The sequence below is a fragment of the Equus przewalskii genome, chromosome 21 (assembly GCF_037783145.1).
Source record: "Equus przewalskii isolate Varuska chromosome 21, EquPr2, whole genome shotgun sequence".
Taxonomy (NCBI): Eukaryota; Metazoa; Chordata; class Mammalia; order Perissodactyla; family Equidae; genus Equus; species Equus przewalskii.
Window position 1 is genome coordinate 17,503,199 of NC_091851.1, and position 16,166 is coordinate 17,519,364.

General features: G+C 41.3%; 1 long non-coding RNA gene across 1 annotated transcript in view; it reads right to left on the bottom strand.

The window, feature by feature from the left end:
* Positions 1–4,991, bottom strand: part of LOC103559714 (uncharacterized) — a 28,557-nt gene extending 23,566 nt beyond the window's left edge. Inside the window, exon 1 of the long non-coding RNA XR_547037.2 lies at positions 2,977–4,991. This is a non-coding gene — a long non-coding RNA (uncharacterized lncRNA). The remainder of the gene's footprint in view (positions 1–2,976) is intronic.
* Between the last annotated feature and the right edge of the window lie 11,175 nt (positions 4,992–16,166).

The following is a 16,166-nucleotide window of genomic DNA, read 5'->3' on the forward strand; positions in this document are numbered from 1 at the left end:
ACTGGGACAGAACCACAGAGAAAGCACATCAGAAGTGTTCTGCCATTGATCCCATCCCCCATTAGATGAACACCCCAACTCCCCGAGGGTGTTAACTCCGTTGCACTTTCAAGTTACTTGAATTTGACTAAGCCATCTTCCACTGTCTTAGAGAAAGCAGAGAGCTGTTTCCATATATGCTTCATGAAGGATACTGGTAAAGCATACGAACTGACTGACCAAAGGTGCTGCACTTAAACCATAAGAGTTGAGAGGATGTCACCAACAGGACATCACAATGTCTGTCACAAATGCTTAAAAAAAAATAAATGAAGCGCACCAAGGGGGCTGCCTACATCCCCTTAAATCTTAAATTATGGTAGAGGACACATGCTTTTTGTCTGCCCAGCATTGCTTCCTTGGGGGAACCACCTTTCTCTTCATCTCATTGTAATTGTGTTTGTTCTATGCAGGAGGCAAAATAATAGCCTCCCAAAGATACCCATGTCACAACCCCTGGAACCTGTAACTGTCTTAGATTGCATGGCAAAGGGGAATTAAAGTGGCAGAAGGAATTAAGATAGCCAGTCAGCTGACCTTGACACGGGAGATGATCCCGGATTACCTGCTCAGCCCAAAGTGACCCCAAGGCTCCTTATGAGAGGAAGAGGGGGACAGAAGAACTCAAGTCAGAAAGATGACAGCATGACATGGAGGTTACTGCCTTTGAAAGTGGAAGAATGGGGCCAAGACATGAAGTGGTCTCTATAAGGTAGAAAAGGCAGGGAAATGAATTCTCCTCTAGAGCCTCAGAAAGGCAGGCAGCCTAGCCAACGCCTTGATTTTAGGCCAGTGATTTCCATCTAAGACTTCTGATTCCCAAAACTATAAGATAATAAATCTGTGTTATTTCAAGTCACTAAGTTTATGGTGAATTGTTACAGCAGAGATGGAAAACTGCAATACTCCATATGCTTTGATGAGGCTGACCAGGCCAATTCCTCACGCCAGGGGTGGAATCATGACTCAGTCATCGATCATCCGCTCCATGATGATTCATTTAAGAACAAGGACACAACCTAGACAGGTCTAGGCCTTTCCCAGTCCTAATGGGAAAGATATATCCTCTTTCACTGGGGTTATGATCTCTCTAGTCTTTCCACTTGTAGGGACCCTTCTGATTATATTAGGCCCACCAACCCCACTGCGTAAAAGCACAGAGGATGGGAAGTTTTCAGGAGCCTAGCCTGGAAGTGACGAACTTCACACCCACCAACCTGCAATTAAACAGAATACGGTCCCGCAGCTCTACCCAACTGCAAGAGAGACTGGGAAAGTGATCTATAGGTCCCAGGAGACGGAGGTAAAGCATTTCAAGGACAGCTAGGCATCTCTGCCTCATCAGCTTGGCTGTGAAATCCCTCCCTTTTTAACCTAACTGGAATTTATATTCATGCCAATAGATTCACCATGAACATAATCACTTATTTAAATAAGTCTGCTCAAATTCTCCTTTTCCAGAAAGAGCCCATGGTGACCCCCTTCTCTTCAGCTCTTAGACCTAGAGCATCACGTATCAATATTTTCATTTTCTCAGTTTATCAAGGAGAAGGAGAGAAGGGCAGCTGCCGAGGGTGAAGAGAATGCTATCAGAAAACCTGAGGGGCTTTTTCCACCCACGCACGCATTCCCCTTACACACAGCGTTATTTGTCCCCAAAGAAGCCCGGCTCTGGCTCACTGAGGCTCATTGCTGACATGAGCCACAGCTGTTGATAGGGATGTGTGGAGTGGAAGAGAGACTGAGGACCACTGTGGTACGTTTGTCACCCCAGCATGCAAATCTGGCCAGAACCCTTACTAGTAGGAATTTATTATGCAATAAACGCATATAATGCTGCAAGTCAGATCATGACCCATAGAATACAGCCTCATTCAATAAAGTCACCTATAATTGCAATTCATGGTGTCAGATTATACTTGTCACTTTTTTTTTTTTTGCATGGACCCATTGGTGGCCTCGTGAAACGTGTGGACCTCCTTCTTAGAATAATGTGTTTAAATTCATAAAACAAAATACATAAGGATACAAAGGAAACAATTATATTCAAATGCACTTATCAAAATATTAAAAAATTAGCAAATGTTTGATATTTATGCTTCTTTATTAACGCATTAAATATTAAAATCTAACTGAAGGTCTAAAAAACCAAGATTTTTGAAGTAGCACTGAGTCTGCAAGCTGGAAATATCTGTGTATTTCACCAGAGATAAAGTCACAATTCCTGCTAATAGCACTGTGGTTTGTTTCCCACATTCATCATTGAAAGAAAGGTCAATTTCAGTTAGAAGTTAGTGAAAATAAAGATAATTCTTTTCCTATCCAAGTTTATGGACTTTCTGAATTTTATCTACAACTATATATTCTGAATATTAATCCCTTATCAGACATGTAATTTGCAAATATTTTCTTCCTTGCTGTAGATTGCCTTTTCACTCTGTTGATATGTTCTTTGATGCACAAAAGCTTGCCCTTATGGAGTCCAATTTGTCTATTTTTGCTTTTGTCATCTGTGCTTTTGGTGTCATATCCAAGAAATCATTGCCAAATCCAATGTCCTAAAGATTTTGTCCTATGTTTTCTTTGAAGAGTTTTATAGTTTTAGCTCCTATGTTTAGATCTTTGATCCATTTTAAGACATTATCTAGGGGCCAGCCCGGTGGTGTAGTAGTTAAGTTCACATGCTCCACTTCGGCAGCCTGGGGTTCACTGGTTCGGATCCCAGGCGTGGAGCTACACACCACTCATCAAGCCATGCTGTGGTGGCACCCCACATGCAAAATAGAGGAAGATTGGCACGGATGTTAGCTCAGGGACCATCTTCCTCACCAAAAAAAACCCCATCATCTAATTTAATCCTTGTGACAACCCAAAGAGACAGGTACTATATATGATACTCGTTGTATAGATAACAGAAAGAGCAGTGAAGTAACTTACCCAAGGAAACAGCCAGTGAAGTGGTGGAATCAGGATTCAAACCCCTGTTTGTCTGACTTTAAACTCGACTCCACTGACCACTTTCTGACACTCTTTCACATGTGTTTTGTGCCTCTCTGGGCATACCTGTCTCCCTCTGCCTGGAACACCTTCTCCGGCCTTTGCCTGGCAAACCCTCACCCCTTGCAGCAGATGTTGTAGGTGTCCTCCCACATTCCCTTGGCCCCCAAGAGTTCAGTTGATGTCAGCCAGACTTCCAACTGCCAGCACTTGCAATTTTCTGCCAGAGAGTTTTCTGAAGTTTGTGGCACCTGCTCCACATACACACATGGCAGGCCGGAAGTGCCAGGAAATTAACGCCTCCAGGAGAAGCTCTCAGCCAACGATGATGGGAGTTGATCAACACCCTGTCCTTTTGTCCCTTAATATGGTGGTTCTGTAGTATAGTCTACACTGCTTCCCAGCATCCCCCAGAAGGATTAAGCTCCATTTGCCTACAGTTGTTAACTTACTTGATTATTCATTTTTATTTCCTTCCCTTCCTTGTCTCACTTTCTCACTCCTCTACTAGTATTTCCTGGGATTATCACCTAAAACACCTGCTTGCTCTCAAATCTTTGTCGCAGGGTCAGCTTCTGGGGGAATCTGACCTAAGACACTGCTCCTTCAAAGCCCTGTTCAAACTCCTCCTTCTCCAAAAAGTCTTCTTCACTTTCCTTTGGAGTTGGCTGTTTCCCCCTCTGCCCGTTGCTGGCGGCACACTCCCTGAAGGTCGTGTTGCTCTCATTGTCTTGCGGCGGTCAGTTTACACATTGGGTGTGGGTTTTCCGTAGCCTCTGTAACAAATTACCACATAGTGGCTTGAAGCAACACCCACTCATTATCTCACAGTTCTGTAGGTCAGAAGTCCAGGTACAGCGTGGCTCTGCTGAGTCCTTGGCTTAAAGTCTCACAAAGCTGTAATCAAGGGGATAGCAGGGCCTGTGGATGGATCAGCTTCCAAGCCCATTCAGGTTGTTGGCTGAGTGCAGTTTCTTGTGGTTGTAGGACTGGGGTCCCAGTTTCCTTTCTGGTTGTCAGCGAGGGCCAGTCTTTGCTCCTTCAACACTTCCCACACTTCTTCTCATGCTTTCTATGTGGCCCCCTTCAACAAAAGCAGGTCAAGTCTTATACTTTGAACCTCTCCAACTTTTCCTTCTGCCTCTTCTCTCTGACTGCAGCTGGAGAAAGTTCTCTACTTATAAGAGTTTACGTGATAAAAACTTGGGACCAGATAATCCAGGATAATCTCCCTATTTTAAGGTCATTAACCTTAATTCCATCTACAAAGTCCCTTTTGTTGCATAATATAACATATTTACAGTTCCAGGGATTAGGAAGTAGATATCTTTGGGGCGTTCTGCCTACCTCATCAGTCTTCCCCACTCTATCAGTTACCTATTTCTTCATAAAGAAACCACCTCAAAATTCAGTGGTTTAAACCAACAACCATTTTGTGCCCTCATGACTCAACAACTGCGGCTGGGCTCCACTTGGTCTTTCTTCTGCTGGAGTCCCCAGTGGAACCAAGCCTCAGTTACCTGCAACAGGAAGCCATGTTTGAAAGCTTTCCTCTCTTCCCTGTCTCACCTTCCCCACTTCCTCACTTGGGCTTTGTGTGTCCTCTCCCAAAGAAATGGCTTGAACCCAAGTCTTCATCTTAAGGCTGTTACCATCACGGAGTTAAAGTTTTTCTTATGATTCCTCTTACTTTCTGGGGTTATCTTCCATGCTATTTCTACCCGGTCTCAGCCTATCTATATGTATGTTGCCTTTTCAAAATGTTTCTGCCATTTTAAAAAAATACAACCAGACCTCACTTCTGCCTCACTGCATGGTCCACACTCCAGGTCTTCTTATGATCAGAAATCAATCTTTTTAACTGGATTTGTCCTGATCCAGCCCTTTGTTTCCTCACAGTTTGAGAAAAATAGTCCGATTGTCTAGATAAACTTCATGCTGAGGCTATAGATTTTCATTTCCTAATCCTCTCTATTACATTCTGTAACTTCCTATTTTTTTTCCAAACTCCTGGTTTGAATTTTGAAAGCACTAGTTGGTAAGCAATTTCCGTTCCTTGACAAAGAGAGCCCTGTTTACATTCAGAGTTTCTTGTTCTGTTACGTAAGGGTCGAGCACTTCCTCCTTATGTGGTACAAGCAATTTATATCAAGCTGTGTCTACACACAGCAATAAAATCATTGCAGAAATCTTTGGATCATAGTCCTTCTGCATGGCCAAAGTATAAACACAGAATGTTCTCACTTATACATGGAATCTAAAAAATGTTTTAAAAAATCTAAAAAAACAAAAAACCCAAAGAATCAAACTTGTAGAAAAAGAGAACTTATTTGCGGTTACCAGAGGGGATGGGATAATTGGATGAAATGATCGAAAGGTACCAACTTTCAGTTATAAGGTAAATAAATACAAGGGATGTAATGTACAACACAATGACTATTGCTAATACTGCTGTATGATGTTACAGAGGAGGAAGAACTATTCCTCTACCCTCTAGGTCTTTCTGGCTGGTTTAAGAATTAAATTGACGTGAGACAGAGTAACAAGAGAAAATAAAACAAAGTTTAATAACACGTACACATGGGAGAAACCCAGGAAAACTGAGTAACTCACCAAAATGGCCAAAGACACCACCTTAAATACAATCTTCAGCTAAAGACACAGGAGGATGTTGGGGGTAGTGGTTTGGGACTGCAAAGGGGAGGAAGGCAATTCACATGGAGATGGAAAAGCAAATGTTTGATAAACAAATGTTTGCTGGGCCATTTATAGACAACGTGACATTCAATAAAATGGGCTTAGCCAGGATTCTCCCAGTCTATCATACCCAGAGTTATCTATGGTGATGTCCTGTTCTGGGGACAGGACTTCTATTTTAAATTCTTTTTGGCAATTAGGGGGAAGTTCAAAGTATCTTTCAGAGTCTTTTGTCTGTAAAAATAGTGAAGCCAAAGAGACACATTTTGGAGTGGCCAATTCTGATCTCTCACAATGTATAGGAAAATTATTGAGAGAGTAGATCCTAAGACTTCTCATCAAAAGGAAAAACAATTTTTTTTCTTTCTATTTTTTGGTATCTATATGAGATGATGGATGTTAACTAAACTTATTGTAATAATCATTCCACCACATATGTAAGTCAAATCATTATGCTGTACACTTGAAACTTATACAGTATTGCATGTCGATTATGTCTCAATACAACTGGAAAAATAAGTAAGTAAATAAACACAGAATGTTAAGGTTTAAAAGGCCACAATTTACCTTCTATTTTCAAAGAAAATATCATGAATGGTGGAATTATGGGTAATTTAAATTTTTTCCTGTTTACTGTAATTTCCAAAATTTTGTAATGGTCAGATTTTAGTTTTATAGTCAGAGAAAAAATAATGGGGTTTCAAAAAAAAATCCATCACCCAATCAGCCTCTCTAACACCTTATCTAAAAAAAAAAATCCTCCTCTAGAGCACCTCTCTTTCCAGATAGAAACTGAAGTCCAGAGGGGTTACCTGAGGCCATCTGGTTGACTAGGGCCACTAATTCCTGGGGTGACCCTATGCATAAGTCTTGTTTTAGTGTGGAAATCCCCAGAAATGGACTCTAAGACAAGGACTGAGTAGTAGTTTATGTGGGAGGTGATCCCAGGAAACACCAGTGGGAGGAGAGGTGGAGATGGGGGAGGGAAAGCACACAATCAGGGTGAACTATCCAGTAAACTACCACTCAGAGAACGGGAGCCGTGTCCGAAGGGGACCTCTGGGAGCCAGCACAGAACACGTTTCAGAATGTCCCACTGCGGGGAGAGGGAGCTGGGCTGTTGAATATGCCACCCTCCATCAGTGAGACATCAAGGACCACTCCCATGGGGGTGACAATTGTTGAGCACTCTCGCTTGTCCTGTGGATGGGCAAAGTGGGCTCCGGCAGCTAGAAGAGGGCAGTGCCCACTGAAGGGGTCAAAGTGAGGGGATGTGGGTGGGCAAGAGCAGCATCTGCCACAGGTGTAATATGGAAGAAACGAAACCGTGAACTTGGAGGAGCATCTGGATCCCTAACTACCCAAACCATCAGCCTGTGCTGGTGGGCACAGGGCCCCAAATTCATCACCTTTGGAAACCTCATTTAGGTTAATGGACCACCTTCAGGAAATTATTTGTAAGGGGCAACAGGTCAATGTACCACACCCAGTAACATCTATGTCAGTCAAGATTCTTTGGCTGCAAGAGACAAAACCCAACTCTGTAATCAGTGTAGACACAAAATCGGGGGTGTGGAGATGTCACTTCCTTGTGTGAGCAGAAAGGGAGGGTGCAAACTTTTGTAACTCGTCCACACAGAGTGGGTGCAAATCTTGCAATAAGTCCACCAGGTGAGGTACCTTTTTAAAAGGTTTGCACGAAAACACCTTATGTGTTGGGGCCAGCCCCATGGCATAGTGGTTAAGTTCTTGCACTCTGCTTCAGCTGCCTGGGGTTCACGGCTTTGAATCCTGGGTGCAGACCTAGCACTGCTTGTCAAACCACACTGTGGAGGCAACCCAGATAAAACAGAGGAAGATTGGCACAGATGTTAGCTCAGCGACAATCTTCCTCAAGCAAAAAGAGGAAGATTGGCAACAGATGTTAGCTCAAGGCCAAACTTCCTCACAAAAACCTCTAAAAAACAACAACAAGACAACTTATGTGCTAATAGCAGCCTAGCCATTCCCAGAAGAAGGAAGGGATGCTGGGTACACGGAATAAATATCCTCCTCAATACTGTGACAAATAAAGTAGCTGCTACTCAGCAGAAAATAAGGCTGTAAGGAACAGTGACCGTTGTCAGTTAAATTGTGTCCCCTAAAAAGATACGTTGAAGTCCTAACACCCAATACCTGTGAATTTGACCTTACTTGGAAACAGGGTCTTTGCAGAAGTAATCAAATTATGATGAGGTGACACTGAGTTAGGATGGGCCCTAATTCAATATGACTGGTGTGCTTACAAGAAGAGCAGAGACACTCATACATAGGGAGAACACCATGTGACAAGAGAGACAGAGATCGGAGTGACGTGTCTACAAGTCAAGGAAAGCCCAGGATTGTCCGCACTCCAGACCTAAAGGAAAGGCACGGGACCGAGTCTCCCCTGGAGCGTTCAGAGAGCGCTTGGCCCTGCTGACACCTTGATTTGGGACCTCTAGCCTCAGATCTCTGAAAGAATCAATGTCTGTTGTTCCAAGCCACCCAGTTTGTGGTACTTTGTTATGGCAGCTGCTATGGTCTGAATGTTGGTGTCCCCCCAAAATTCATGTTGAAATTCTAACCTGCAAGGAAGCAGGGCCTTTGGGAGGTGATTAGGTCATGAGGGTGGAGCCTTATAAAAGAGGCCTGAGAAATCTCCCTTGCCCCCCTCCACCAAGTGAAGACTCAGTGAGAAGCCAGCCGTCTATGAACCAGGAGGCAGGTTTTCATGAGACACAGAAACTGCCAATGCCTTGATGTTGGACTTCTCTACCTCTAGAACTGTGAGAAATAAATGTTGTTTATGAGCCAGTCAGTCTGTGGCATTTTTTTTATAGCAGCCAGGACAACTAAGATGGCAACCCTAGGAAACTATTGCAGTGACTACACACAGATTTAATAGGAAGGGAGGACCAAACTCCAGGCAGGACAAGGATGGGTGGTAGGTTCAGCATGAGGACACTGGGCGACTAGCAGTAAAATGGGAACAACCCTGAGCCACAGAGGCCTGGAAGGGGTAGTGAGCACTCACCCACAAGCCTCCCCCTTGGGGCTGCTTCCTTAGGCTGGTTGTCTCTGTGAGGAGTGACCTTTTCTACCAGGCAAAGGTGACTAAAAAGAACATGGTGTCCCCAATTTCTCTTTTAGATGATGGCAGCTTTTCTCTTGGAAGCCATCACCCAAAGGTAAAGTGAAGGGGCCCTGCTCTGTATGGAGATGCCTCCCTGAGTCCAGGCCTTTCCCGTTTTCCCAGACTCCTGAGTCAATTCTCCTTTCTCTCACTCAGTCTATAACGATTTGACACTTAGATCTAACACGTGTTGAATGCTTGCTATGTGTCAGGCAGTTTTCTAAATCTGCACTGTCCAATGCAATAGCTACTAGCCACATGTGGCTATGTAAATTTAAATTAATTAGAATTAAACAAAATTAATAATTCAGTTCCTCAGTCACACTAGCTATATTCCAAGCACTCAACAGCCAGCTGTTGCTAGTGGCTACTGCATCAGTTAGATATAGAACATTTCCATCATCTCAGAAAGTTCCATTGGACAGTGCTGTTCTAAGTTACTTACCTGTATCCTCTTATTTAATCATCATAACCCTTGTGAGGTAGATTCTACTGTCATCTTTATTCTATAGTTGAGGAAGCTGAGGCTTAGGTCATAGAACAAATAAGTTAAGTGAACTATATGACCGATGCTGGCCAATGAGCAAGGTGAAGAGCCATCAGCCACTTCTAGGTTGGAAGATTTAACTGCTGGTGCAAGACCCTCCTGAGCTCTTTCCCCTCTGCAGTGAGGACCAGCAGTGCTCCAGATGGTGACAGCTTCATTGGCTCAGGTTCTGGAGGAAGGCTGATGGCGATGTGGCACAGAGCCCTAGCTGACCTATGATGGGCACGATGTTTCAAGCGATGGTTCTGGGGTTTTAACCACAGCATAACCCAGCCCTTGCTAACAAATACGTATACATGTGTAAAAGATGGCAGTTCTGAGACAATCAACCTCACAGATGTGATCTGTACAGATTTAGAAATCAAAACTCATGATTTCAACTCTTCTTTCTGAAAGTAGGAAGTTTATTTTTATTGCCACCAAAACCCTGAAATTTGTCAGGATGCTTACTCACCTGAGGTTATTTACCATAGGTCTTCACTGAACATATCAGGAAAGTTGAATTTAATACTGTAACTATTTTTTGTCTTTAGATTAATTTTTTTAAATTTAATGAAGAGTTCAATATTTGATGAGGCAGCTGTCGAGTTATTTCTTCTGGAGAGACAAACAAAGCAAGTCACATCATCTTGGAATCAACAAGACACCATTAAATGAGAAACAGTGATATCAGGGATAAAAATTCCAATATGGTATATTGCATTAAAAGAGGTGTATTTCAGGCAAGTTCATTAAATTCACTGTCCCTTAGGGATAGTGGTTTTGGCTACTGTGATTACAAAAGGTAGTAGATATTCCTGAAGGGATGGTATCACACCTATTTGTAGTTTCTATTCCCTGAGTCCGTTACCATCAGTCAATCCATTAATTAACCAATATGAGCTAAAGCATGGCAAGGGGCACAGAAAACGTGTAGAACACAGCCCTGTTGACAAGGAACTTACAATCTATGTGAAGAGACCAAAGTAAAATGGATGGAATAATAGTGAACTGTGCATGAGAGTAAAAAAAACAATAGATGCTCACCACTTTCCCCAGTGTCTCTTGCTTGGATCATGGCCAATTATTTCTCATTCTGTATCCCTCTCCAATAGATCATATTATTGGTCCAAATATTTCATGCCTTCCTGTTTATGTCATTTGCTGCATAAATTTGTAGTTCTTCCCTCTAAATGGATGGAGTCTGTTTCCTGGCCTCTTTGACTTTGGGTTTGGCTGTATGACTTATTTTGGCTAATGGTATATGGGAAGACATGCCAGTTCTGTGTCTAGGCCTTAAACCATGTGTATTTCTGCTTGTTCCTCTGTCATCAGAATGAAAAGAACATGTGCAGGCTAGCCCATTGGTTCCAGGAAGAGAATGACACAGACATGGAGCTGAGCCCAGTTACCCCAGCTGAGCCAGCCTACATCAGCTGACACTCAGACAAGGCTTAGACTCATGAGCAAAAGAAATAATCAGTGTTGAATGCCATAAAGATTTGGAGGCAGTTTGTTACACGGTAATAGCTAACTGACACACTATGTTGGATATGGCTGCCTTCACAGCCCCTGTGGTGCTTTATTGCACTCAGTTATCCATATGTCATATCTTTTCTACTGTAATCTGAAATCCCATTGGGCAGGTACTAGGTTGTTTGGGTTTTTTTTTCATTTTTTTTCCCTCGACACCTAACTTGTGCCTGGCCCACAGTATACACTTCATGTATACTTGAGTAAATGAGCAGATAAAAGAAAGTGTGAATGAATAGACTTTTCTCATGGATTTTGACTTTTAAATTGCCTTTGAAGGTCCAGAAGAACTTGCTATGCAAGGAGGAGGAGAGAAAGTTTCATGAAACTGCTTTCAAATTTTAAACAGTGTATAAATTATTATACAATTATGTGTATAACTATATTGAAACTGTGTATAAAATAATAGTCATAAGTAGCATATCTACTACTATAACAATACCTTTTGTATCACCTCCCAAAAAACCAACCAGCCAACATAAAACTTACCCCCAAAACAAAACAACTTTTTCAGGCATCAACTGATCAAAAATATATGTTTTTTAAATGTTCAGTAGGTAAGAATTCTTTATTTGAGCCCATGGGGGAAGGCATTTGATTGATTTGGATAGTTGCTTTGCTCTAAGGAAAATGCTATCACTCATCCAGAAAGCAGTGTCCCTCTGGGGACCAGGGTTCCACCAGAGCAGAGGACTAACAGCATCACAGAGGGGCTGTCTTGAGACAGAGGCAGAGAATAAAGTAGTCACACGTGGGACACCCAGGATGACAAAACAATCTGTCTACCTAAGCAAATGTGTCAGAGATAACGGGAGGAATGCACAATGAAATCTTTTCTTAAATAAAAAATAGATTTCAACATGGCACAGTCACACTATTATCTGTTTTACAGATGGAAAAGAAAATATTGCATCTTTCCTGAAATGAAAATATGAAACCGACCCAAAGTTTTCTAAGCAATTTTGCAATACTTTGACAGCTGTTTGTCCTTCATTTCCAGGGTATTAAACTGGCTTCTATCCATTACTGACTTTTAAACCAAACAAATAATGTGGATTGTTTGTAGTAAAAGGAAATGTCTGGCGGTGAAAAAAATATGTCACAGTGTTGACATTTCTGTTTCACAATTTTAGAGTTAATTTTCCTTTCAGATAGCTCTGTATTTAATAATCCATTTTCTAGCAAGTTAAAACAAAATGAGATGGAGTGGAAAATGTTGCAAATTGTATTTTAATCAGATCATATTCTGTTTGGTTTTTTTGTTTGTTTGTTTGGAGGTGGTAAAATAAACAAAAGCAAAGAATACCAAGAGTTCTGTAAAGGAAACGGAAACCGTTTCTCATCCCAAGCCTGAAATTCTCAGTCTCTTCCTCAGAGGCAACCATTTCTTGTTTCTGGAAAATTGTCCCTAAAATATATGTCCATGCAAAAAAAGCATTTTATATCATTTAAATTATTACATAAATGAAACTTTCTAACACCTGTTGTTTCATATCTTGTCTGTTTCATGTGGGAAAAAAATCTGAGAGCTCATTTTTTAAGTGACTTGCGTTTCAAGAGGATCCCTCAAAAAGTGACAAAAAAAGATGGAAACCAAGGCTGTTTTGAGTTGTTTTCTTGTGAAATGGATTAGCACTCATTCCTTCATGAAAGCTGCCAGCCTGAGCTCTGGCATTCATGTGTGTGGAAAATTCCAGGAGTACAAGAGATGAGAAATTAACTAAAGGCACATTTTGTAATGGCCACTGACTGTGAACAACAGTAGCACTAACATAATTGTTTTGTCATGACTTCAATGTCACTGTTGGAGTTTATAGGGCATAGGAAACTAAAGAGCACTCTTTAGCAGGGAAATGCAAATTAAAATAACAGTGAGTTATGATTTCAGAGCCATTTGATTGGCAAAGTTTTCAAGTCTGATATCATCAACTGTGGTAACAGTGGAAAATCAGAAACAGGGGCTTTCATACTTGTCCTGTGGGAGTGAAAATTGAAATAACTACAATAAGGAGCAACTTTGCAATACTTAGTAAAGTTAATACATACATAAATCAACTCAATATACACTTTTATGTATATACCCAAGCAAGGTAATGCACATCAGTCTGGCCACCTGTACATAAGCCTGTTCATTATAGCATTGCTTGTGATAGCGAAATGATGGAATACTATAGAGCAGTTAAAATGAATGTATGAATTAGAGGTACATTTTTTCAGCATGGATAAATATCAAAAATGTAATGGCGAATGAAAAAAAGCAAGCTGCAAAAGCACATGTAAAAATACAATACCATTAAAGTAAATTTGAAAAACATACAAACGATGTTTGTATTTTGTTTGTGTTTTGTTGTGGATACATATTCTCCAACTGTCAGATCCACCTTCCAGCCTTCTCCACCACACTCTGGCCATGGGAGCATTTATGGACTTCACCAGCGAGCTCCCTTCCCTCTTGGGTTCACCCAGTGGGAGGCACCAGTAGGAGTGTGAGGAGAGGAGAAGGAAGCTGGATATTAACTCTGCCCCCTTCACTGTCCCATCCCTCCTGGCGAGGCTGGGGGTTTGCAGAGACTGCGTTTATTCACTGAAGACTACGGCTGTTTTCAGGGAGCCCTATCCTAAGGTTGCAGGTCTTCCTGGATCTGTAACTGGTACCTCTCCTTCAAGTCTAGGCATGACAATGACTCCCTTCACTTTTTATCCCCAAGATGCTTCACCACCTCTTGCTGAGTTCCTTTATCGCAGCCTACGCATTTGCAAATAGAACCTTTATTAGATTACCTCAATTAGCCTATTTGCACGTGCCTGCCAAGGTCCTAAATGATGCACATACTGATGTGGGGAGATTTAGAACTATGCCTGCTGATGATATACAGTCAGTTCAGGAGACTCAGTTCACGGCATACACTCAGTCCCAGAGACGTGTTACCTCTGCAAAAGGAAGTAGAATTGCAGATGTGGTAGGATGGGGGAGGGGATGGTTTTAGCTGTATTTGCAGTTTTATTTTTTAAAATAAAATTTTAAAAGTTATATCAGAAGCTATTATGCAAAAATGCTTAAATCAGTTAAATCTGGATGGTTAATACATGGTCATTATATAATGTTTTAATTGAAATATTCCTAAAAATATTTTCTTTTAAAAACAAGCTTTAGTGGCCGGCCCCATTGCCGAGTGCTCAAGTTCGAGCGTTCCGCTTCAGCGGCGCAGGGTTTCACTGGGTTCGGATCCTGGGCGCGGACACGGCACCACTCATCAGACTACAGTGAGGCGGCGTCCCACATGCCACAACTAGAAGGACCCACAACTAAAATATACAACTATATACTGGGGGGATTTGGGGAGAAAAAAAGCAGAAAAAAAAATGATTGGCAACGGTTGTTATCTCAGGTGCCAATCTTTAGGGAAAAAAAAAAGCTTTAGAAAGTGAAATCCTTGTCCTCATTCAGGATGACAAAAGAACGTCAAATTGCACCTGATGGAAAGCTCTTCTCCCTTGCCCTGGATCCTCTCCTCACCAGCACTTCTTCCAAAGAAATAAGATAAATTCTGCACAATCAGATGAGGCCATTCCACCCACTTCGCTTGGAGGTTATCGGGAAGTGCAAGTACCATTAAAACTAAGACGCCTGATGAAAGCAAAGGTAAAATTGGCCCCCAGTCAACTCTGGAAGGCGTGATGGCGGATGACAACCAGTGTTGTTAACAGAACAGATCATTTGTATCTTTCTGTTTCTACAAATTATTGTTAAGCAAGGTCTCAACTCATTTGTTTCCATGTTACTGAGGAAGTTGCTCGTATAGTCAAAATAGGCACAAAACAGTATTGAAAATTGCACAATCATTCAGCTTCCTTGAGTAAAACATTTGTAAGTCTCTAAACGTTAAAGCTTGGAATCAAAGCCTGTATTGTCTTGCCTTAGGTGCAGGTGTGTGTGTGCATGCACACATGCGCAGGGTTGTGGTTTTAAAGTTTTAAAAGATTTTTATTGCTTTCCATGATATTTATTCAAGTTACATTTATTGCTGTAAAAAGGTAAACAATTCAAAGTGTAGAGTTGACAGGACACGTCGCCTTGGCTGTTCTAGCCCCACCCAAGCCCTTCCCTTCCCTGGAATAAAGACTGCTGTTTATGACGCATATTTTCTCCTGACCATTGTCTATGCGTGTATAGGCATGTGCATATAGAAATGTTATTTTTAATATTAAAGGTTTGCTACCATTCTTGGTGTTCCAAAACTTGCTTTTCTCATCTGATAATATATAAGAGCTAGCAGTATTTGTTAATATGTTTCTGAGATATACAATTCAAAATACTTTACATGTATTTACCTGCTAGGTCTCATAAAAAAACCCTAGGAGGTGCATACTATTATTTTCCCTATTTTACAAATGGGGAAGCGGAAGCATAGAAAGTTGATCTGAGCATAAACAGCCAGGAGGTGCCGGCACCATGACTCGAATCCAGGAAGGTGGGTTAGAGCTCTCACTGGCTACCCCTGTGTTACGTTGCCCCCATCTTTAAGATCTTGTCATGTCATTTCGTAGCTCATCCTAAATCTTTTTTAGGTGCTGCATTGCTTTCAATAGAATGGATGAACCAAAGTCTATGTCACCATTCTCCTATGCTGGACATTTGTGTTCTTTCCAGTGTTTTGTGACTCATGCCTCATCTTGTACATACCCTTTTGTGCACACGGCTAACTATTTCTTTGGGCCAGATACCTGCAGTTGGAATGCAGGGTATGCACACTTAAAGTGTTGATACATACCACTAAATTCTTTTCAGAAAGGACTCTGCCAATTTTCAACAGTGTGTGTCCTTGTAGATACCAGACACAACTAGCCTTTTAAATTTTTTAAGAGAATTCACACCTTCACAAACTCTGGATATTACCAATTTTTAAAACGTTTCCTAAACAGGTAGGCAAAAATGATATTTCATAACTGGTTGTAAGTTCCATTTCCATGGTTTTTAGTGAAATTGAGATCTTTCTATATGTTTATTGGATATTTTTATTTCGACTTCCACAAATTGCTGTTATCTTTTGTCCAATTTTTTCTTGGATTGTTTTCCTTTTTCTTATTGGTCTATAGGCTATATACGTATATAATGATTAAATTCTTTTTCTGCTATACATATTGCAAATATTTTCGCTCAGTTTATCCCTTGTCTTTTAAATTTATTTTTGATGTCTTTTGACTCAAGAAGTATTTAAT